The following is an 8,427-nucleotide window of genomic DNA, read 5'->3' on the forward strand; positions in this document are numbered from 1 at the left end:
CCAGCAATTAAATAAATAATATCCAGTGCTTGTATAACTAAAATAAGCTATAAATAATGAATAAATAAATAAAGAAATAAAATAACATAAAATAAAATAAAATAAGATAATCCAATAAGTAAATGACTAGAATCCAGTATGTAATTAAGTTAAGTAAATACGTAAATAAATAAGATATAATAAAATAGAGTCAATAGGTAAAAACATAAAATCCGTCAAGTAAGTAGATAAAACCAAGATAATAAATAATAAATAAATCAGTATAACAAATTGATGGTAATTACGTAACCATTTAGATAAAATTATTGTCAATATATATAATAAGTAAAGTTGGATGAATAAGCTCTATTCATCCCCACAGATACTGTATCCACTGCCTTGTAGTTTAATTTAATTACCAATTTCTTTTAAGGCTTTAAGAATTCACATGCATTAGGTTCAGTATACTAATTACCTTAATTAATTTAGCACCACGTATACACCATACCATTTTTCAGGTGAGGACTTAATCTATCGCGGCCACCATCAGCGTTGCTGCTATGGGATATGAATCATCTATTGTATTTAATTAACCAAGTCATCCGGAGTTTCCAGTTGGGAACTCCTGCCACCGTTTACGAACCGTTACCCATTTTGAGGCCGAACTAGCATATTGCGGCTCTTAACTCTTTATCTTTATCTGAATGGTACGATGATTTTCTTTCCTTTTGTTACTATTATTCTTATCTTTATTGTTTTCTCCTTTAGTATTATCTTCCTGTTCCTGAATTTGCATTTTGTGTTTGTCTTCCCCATTCTTTCCTAATTTTTTTCCGGTGTGTTTTCTCCCATTTCTCTTTTTGCGATATACCTACAGCGCAGAATTTCCTAATTGATGCGTTGGTTTTATCCCTTTTCAGTAAGTGTCCGATGTTTTGAATTTCCCATTTTTCTGGATGTACTTCTTTTTCCAGCGCCATCCTCTTCATTTTCCATCTTGGACACGTGAAGAGAGTATGTTCTGCGTCATCGAACAAATCCTCACAGAACCAACACTCTGGTGTCCTTTCCTTACCAATCTTCGCTAGGAAAGCCCCAAAGCATCCATGGCCAGTCAGTGCTTGTACTAGTTGATGATCTAAGAGAGGTATTCCCCCACTATTCCATTCACCAATGTCACTAACTATCTTGTTAGTTCATCTGCCTTTATCCATGTTAGTCCATTCCTCTTGCCATTCTCTTTTTGTTGTTTTAGTCTCTTCTTCCACAATCTCTTTATTAATCCGGTTATTATCTTTTCCGTTGTTTTGTTCAAGCTTCCCCTTTTCTTGTGCCTCCCTTATTTTAACGTATATACGTGCAATTTCCTTTGCTGTATAATCCCAAGGCACGTTCCCGGTTATTATACATAAGACTTCCGTAGACACTGTTCTGTAGGCCTTGCAAATTCTGTTTAGCGGTAGCCTCTGCGCGTCCCTTAGTTTTTTCGTGTTCAGTTTATATGTCAGTGCCCTGGCCTAAATTGCCGCACCATACATCACCACTCATTTCACAACATTATAATACAGTATCCTGGCTTTTGGACCTGCTCCTCTTGTGTTTTTCATCAGGAGGCTTAGATGCATCGCGTATTTACTCGATTTTTCAGTCGCGTTCTCAATATGCTGCTTAAATACTTGGTTGCATTCAAAAGTAACCCCAAGGTATTTAGCCGCCTTGCACACCGGTATTTGATTTCCCTCGATTTCCACCGGGATACCCTCAGGATTTTTTCTTCCCGTCAGCAATATGGTTTCCGATTTTTGCGGCGCCAGGTCAAGGCCTTCCCCCTTGTACCAGTCTACCATATCTCTTATTGTGGCATTGGCCGTGTATTTCATTCTTTCCAGATCCTTATCAATTATTACAATACCTATATCGTCAGCAAATGCCACCAAGTAGACATTTCTTCTAAGACGTATTTTCGGCAAGCCATCGTATACGAGGTTCCACATAAATGGTCCAATTATCGACCCCTATGGAACCCCTCCAAATACCTCTATTTTTTCATGTCCATCATCTGTGTTTATGACTAGCCACCGGTCACTCAAATAAGACTCAGTCATTTTTATTATTTTCCTGGGAAATCTTTTCCTCTTCATCTCACGGATGACGCTTTTCCACCTCAGGGAGTTGAATGCATTTTTGACGTCCAGTAGGATTAGAAGGCAATGTCTGCGCTCTTTTTTTGCCTTGTCCCAATATCCCATCACCTTCTCCATGGCTTGAACGGTTCCTAAACCCTTCCTGAACCCATATTGGTGCGGCGACAAATCATCCCTCCTGATTGCCTCATGTAATCTATTTTTAACAATATGCTCCAATATTTTCGCGATATTGGAGGCAATGCATAGTGGTCTGTAGTCAGACGGCTTCACTACGTTAATCCCTGTGCCTTCCTTAATTGTTGACTTACCTTTTGGTAGAAGCACTAGTCTGGTGGTTTTCCATTCTACAGGCCAGTGACCCAGATCCATGCATTTGTTTAGTAATCTAGTCCAGAAAGAGGTCGCACCAAGTCCTACAGCCCTTGCAGCCGCAGCAGGGATACCGTCAGGGCCTGGTGCTTTTTTAACCGCTATTTTTCTACATCCTAGAATTACTTCCATATCCGTTATTTTATCCTCATTTTCCTCTACGGTTTCTATGCGCTCACCAGTGTTCATTTCCAACTCGTTCTCATTTCCAGCTATGTCTACGTTATTTGTCGGTGGCTTCATACAAAAGAGACCATCTACCACTATTTTAATCTGTTCTGAGTTTAATTTAATTGGTGGAGTACTCCCGTTGATTTGCTTAATCACTGTTTTGTACGGTCTACCCCATACATCCCTATCTACTGTGTCAATCAATTTCTCCCACGCCCCTTTTTTGGCCGTCCTAATTTCCCTATTAAGCTCCTTCTTTGCCCTCTTAAGCTCGTCTTGACGTAACGTTATGACCCCACTATTCTTTTTCCTATTTTCCCGGGTCACCTTCCTACGCGCACTGTTAGCTCTCTTCCTGAGGTTTAAGATTTCGACAGACCACCAATGCACCGGGGTTTTGTTAAACATTCTACCTTCCTTCTTCTTACACTTATTACTAATACTCTGGATCTCCCTCATCACAGCATCAATATCCTCTCTATTTTCCCCAATACTGTAACTCACTATCTCCGAATTTCTTTAAAAACATTTCCACAAATTTGTCTTTATCTACCTTTCTAACATTATCGTTCAAGACTAATTTATTGCTTTTTTCAGGTTCATCGATTACTATAGTGTGCAGCAGGTATTGATGGTCCGATCCAGTAAATTCGGTAAGGACATTACTTGCTACTACTTTATGGCTCAGCCTTGTATCTGTTATTAAAAGATCTATTTTTGTACCTGCTCCTCTGGTGCAGGTGTTTCCCCCTTCAGTCATTATGTATATCAGATCTAGATTTGCCATAAATTCTAATAATTTTCTACCTCTAGGGTTCCACATCCTGCCACCCCAGAGTAGGGACTTGCTGTTGAAGTCTCCGGCCAAGATGACTCCAGCCCATTTTTTAGCTTTAATAATATCAGCGATTTCGTCTAATCTACCATCGACTGTATTATCATCAATATTCGGCGATATATAGCTACTAATTATGAGGTAGTTGTTGTAACTGATTGCAACCATTCCTATCCCCTGTTTAACTATATTAATGTCTTTAACTCTGGCTATACCCTTGCTCGTGATCCATATAGCAGCATCCCCTTTACAATCCTTAAACCAATAATTTTTGCTTTTGCTTTTGTTTTGTTCTGCAATCATGATCACGTCCGGAGATACTTTCTCGACTGTTCCTTTTAGCAGGTCCTGAGCCAGCCTGCATTTATTCAAGTTAATTTGTAATATTTTAATTTTGAATTTTATTTGCATTTCTTTCCAATTGCTATCGCCTCCTTGTACTGTGGGCATTTCAGCGAGCCCGCTATATGGTTCAGCTCTACTCCACTACTGCCTTTTTCTTCGCAAGGTCTGCACCTCGCTTTTTCAGCTCTGTATTCTGTCATTACGTGCCCTTTCTCGCCACACCTTCTGCATATCCTTATGCCTTCTGCGAGTGCACACCTAACCGCCACATGTCCCATATTGTGACATTTGTAACATCTTGTGACATTTGGTAGCTGTCTCACTCTACAGTATACCCATCCTATTTTGATCTTATTTTCTTTAATATGATTCGTAATGTCCCCTGGTCCTTCCACTATCGCTACTTGGGTGCCCATGTAAGCCGTCCTAATGCTTTTCCCCCTGAAAGTTCCTTTTGCGAGGCCCGTTTCCCTTGCTATGCTCTCTATTACTTCGTCGAGCTCAGCTCCCAGGTCAATGTCCAATATTTCCAGTGTTGTCTTAGGGATCAATCTCCTAATCACCGTCTCAGCTCCCATGCTTTTTATAACTTTATCGTGGAATTCGGAGCTATCTATTTTCTCCTCAAATTCAACCAGAATGTCACCGGCCCTGATTTGCCGTATTCTTTTGATTCCTTTGACTTCCTTCCCCATTTTATTCCTAAGATCTTTGGTCACCTCGGCGTACGAGCGCTCGTTGTCCACCTTGATAGTCACTGCTTCGTTTCTTTTTGTTCCTATTGTCTTCCTTTGCTTATCCCTCAGCTTCTTATTGTCAATGCCATCTTTATTCATTTTCATTCCCGAATCCTCCTTATTCCCCATTTTCTTCCTCCTTGTCTTTACTACCTCCCAATCGGAGTCCGACGAGACTCCTTCATTACCTTTTAGTATTTGCACTTTCCTAATTATTGGTAGTGCTCTATTCTCCCTGTTTACTATTCTGGTCTTTTTGATCTGCGTTTCCATCTCTGGTGGTGTCGTTTTCTTCCTCTTGTTTGTTCTTCTAGTAATTTCCCTATCGCTTTCCATTATATCATTATTGCTTCTCCACACATTATCATATTCCATTGTTTTCATTAGTTTTCCTTGTTCGTGTTCCTCTCTATTTTTGCACTGTTTCTTTTCATCCCTGTACACTCTAGTAGCTGCTTCCAGCAATTCTTTTGCTCTGTCTAGCTCCTGGCCCATTTCTATACTCGCCTTTTCTGCCATCGGGTTAGCATTGTTATCCCTCTGCAGATAGATACTAACCATATCATTTGATGCCTTAAGCATCCTCAGAATTTGGTGAATTGCCATCAGAGTTATGTCAAGTCCTCCAATTTCATTCTTTTCGTCGGAGGGCACAGCTTCCTCTGGTTGGACTTCCGTATGAGTTACTTTGATCGGCGTTTCCTCCGTGTTCTCGTTTCCACCTGTAAATACCATATCATCTTCATCCCCCGTTAAGTCTGGATCGGCACTCATGCTTTCCTGTCCAATTTTGGTCGGGCTTCTTGAGAGTGTACGTGATGGTCTAAACACCGCCCTCAGATCATGGTGAACTCTATCACTGAGCTTAACCTTGGTTTCCTCCTTTGCATTAGCTTTGTCACTACTGTCTCCTATGATGATCCTATTTATTTCAAACACATTGCTTTCTTCTGTTGCTTTATTCATTTCCTTTTTTCTACCTATGCTCATCGTCCTACATTCAGCTCTAGTCATTATTTTTGTCGTATTTCAGTCCAATCCAAAAGGGTAGTTTGTCATTTCTTTTTAATAGTCGCTTTATTCTTTTGTACCTTTACGCATTTCTTGTATATTCCCTTTCCTTATTTGTATGTTCTAGGACCGGGTTACTCCTATTGTTACTATGCCCATTCATAATTCGCGGTTATGTCATGCGAATTGACGCAGTTCGGACGTGTGTCACTGCGCGACTAATACGCACTACTCTGACCCAGGCACGCACTACTTCCGATTTCATTCATAGTTTCATTGAATACGCTCTTACGAATGGCAATAATTTTTACGCCGCGATTTACTTCATATTAGACTTAGTTGTGTACATAGAATTAAAGGAGTATCCAGTACTGTGTCTAGATGTGTTAAAGTGATCATGTGCACTTTGTTCTTCAGTCCTCGCATTTGTATCAGTGCTAGTTGACCGAGTTTACAATATGTTTAGCCAGTGGTTTGGTTGTTTAGTTATCTAGTTTGTTCATATTAATCCCTGCCCTGCACTTGTGTATCCCTTCCAGTATAGATTCCCATTTTCCTTTATACTTACCTTGTCTTGCCTACCTTCTTTCTGTACGCTAGTTACATGTGCAGGTGTACGCTTTATGAGTATTATTTTATATAAGACTTCTTTTCCTCCTTGTATTACCCTATCTCAGCTGTACAATTCTTGTTTTGCCCCCAGTCACACCGACTAACAGGTTTACCTACTGGATTCTCAATATTTCTACTATTACCCTCCTCTTTATTCTTATTAAAGTTCAGACTTATCGTATTATACTGTCATAGTATGCATCCTATAACTTTCCCCATTTTCTTTAATTATTAGAGCATTATGTTGGAACCTTCAGTATCTTTTGTTACGGACCATGCCTTTCATCTATTCCCATAGCGCTCAATAACGCTACTTTTCCTATTACACGGTATCCCTGCGGCTTTAATTACTTTGTGTATACAATTATAGTCTATTATATTTATCTTGATTAGTTCCCCGGTCTATAGTCTACTTTATACATCCATATTGCTGTTCAAAACTAATATACTGACCTTTATTATTTACTAGTTTATTCTATGACTTATGCCCAAGTCGCGTGATATTTCCTCTCTATACTGTCTGAAGTTTTTCTTAACGTACTTGATTTAATTTATTTATTTAGGCAACTTACTGTTCTATCTATCATCCTATTCTCTCTATAATTCATAATTACTTACTTTCCATGCTTTGCTTGTTTTAATATTTCTTACCCTTATTCAGAAGTTTATAACCCACTTCTTCTTTTACCAACCATACCTACAGTAACCACCCTTACTTTTTGCCTTAGTTTCAGGAAACTTTCCCTAGTTTCGTGTCAATTAGTTCTTACGCCTTTCCTTATCTCAGGTCCAAACCGCATTTAAATACTCTCCTCGTATACCGTATTACCGGTTCATCAAAGTTGCTACCTTTTATATTAGTACAGTTTCAGGCTGTTTTGCATTATCTGTTGGTCTACTCAAGCCTTGTTTTAGCTTATCATTCCGTTCACTACATTTACGGTAAATCTTTACTCCGTTTCGCTTAACCTGTTTGAATATTCTGCTCATTACCCTATTTCTTCGGTCTGTTAGGTTATTATATAGTATTATCCAGCTCTCTTCATTAAATTGGTTGTCATCACTTAACGTAAAGCCTTCCTATCTGTCCTAGCCAACCTTTTGGGTTCAAAATATGCGTTGATAGAAATTATAAACTGTGCTACATTTAACTTTCATTTCTTGTCTTTTTGTACACTTAACATGTTTTACCTATTAATTTGACCCATTTATGTTACCTATTATTCCTAATAAGGCTTATTCATTCGCTATACCTGTTAATTTACTTTAATTTAACCCTTATTCATGTTTCAGTCAGCTGATATTATGACGCAGACCTCATATTACCATTTAATACCTTCCTACATTGAAAACTCATTAATTATCGGTTTGATTTTCCGCTGATGTAACTCAGTGCACCATAAGCTGTGTTTTAATGCTCTTTTTCCCCAATTTAAGTTAGATTTATGCACAAAGGTTTTAAACAACAGCACTTGTCATCAGTCAGTTTCCATGCACATGTTGTGTATCAGAATTATTACCTTAGGCAGGTTTTCTCCCTTATTCATCCAATTTTATGTTGACATATTATATGGTTGTGAGGTTACTCTGAACCGTGTTTTAAGTAGTCACTTTCATTTATGTATTGACTTAATATATAATGAATTATTATGTACATTGAAGCTGTAGGTGTCATTCTACCTATTCCGACCCTTTTCCCACCTGTTTTCAACTTCCATCGATATCTATCTTGTTTACATACCCGGAGTGCTTTATCGGCATGTTCGCACGCATAGATGGACGGGACCGGACTATTGGTACTATATCTACATTCGATATAATGTAATATACTGATTCATGCCCACAGATCAATGTACATTTAATAACAATATCATTATTACCATATCTACATTAGATGTAATGTAATATACTGATTCATTCCCACAGATCAATGTACAGGGTGTAAAAAAATTAAATGTCACGACCTATATGGGGTGATTCTACACCTCTGGATCGGTGGAGATCTGTCAAAGAAAGCGACCGCAAAATTGACCTTGACCCCTAATTTCAAGGTCAAATTTTTTTATTGGCTTATCGTATAGTGCTCATCGAGGGGATAAAAAGTCTGAAAGGAACCATGTGCCGGAAATCAACCCTTCCCCTAGAAAAAAGCCGTCAAAGTTTCCCTATACGTTAATGCATTAAACGTTGAGTCGCGCGGTACCCCTCTCCAGTGATCTTG

General features: G+C 38.7%; 1 long non-coding RNA gene across 2 annotated transcripts; it reads left to right on the forward strand.

Moving 5' to 3' along the window:
- The first annotated feature begins 636 nt into the window (after nt 1-636).
- Nucleotides 637-7,672, forward strand: LOC143306629 (uncharacterized). 2 transcript variants are annotated; one of them, XR_013063991.1, is made up of 4 exons: nt 637-686; nt 3,264-3,319; nt 3,480-3,642; nt 7,500-7,672. It is a non-coding gene; the product is annotated as an uncharacterized LOC143306629 (long non-coding RNA). The 2 variants fall into 2 exon arrangements; XR_013063990.1 differs by lacking the exon at nt 7,500-7,672 and having other exon boundaries at nt 3,480-3,830.
- Nucleotides 7,673-8,427: the final 755 nt, after the last annotated feature.

Source organism: Osmia lignaria, unplaced genomic scaffold, assembly GCF_051020975.1.
Source record: "Osmia lignaria lignaria isolate PbOS001 unplaced genomic scaffold, iyOsmLign1 scaffold0016, whole genome shotgun sequence".
Classification (NCBI taxonomy): domain Eukaryota; kingdom Metazoa; phylum Arthropoda; class Insecta; order Hymenoptera; family Megachilidae; genus Osmia; species Osmia lignaria.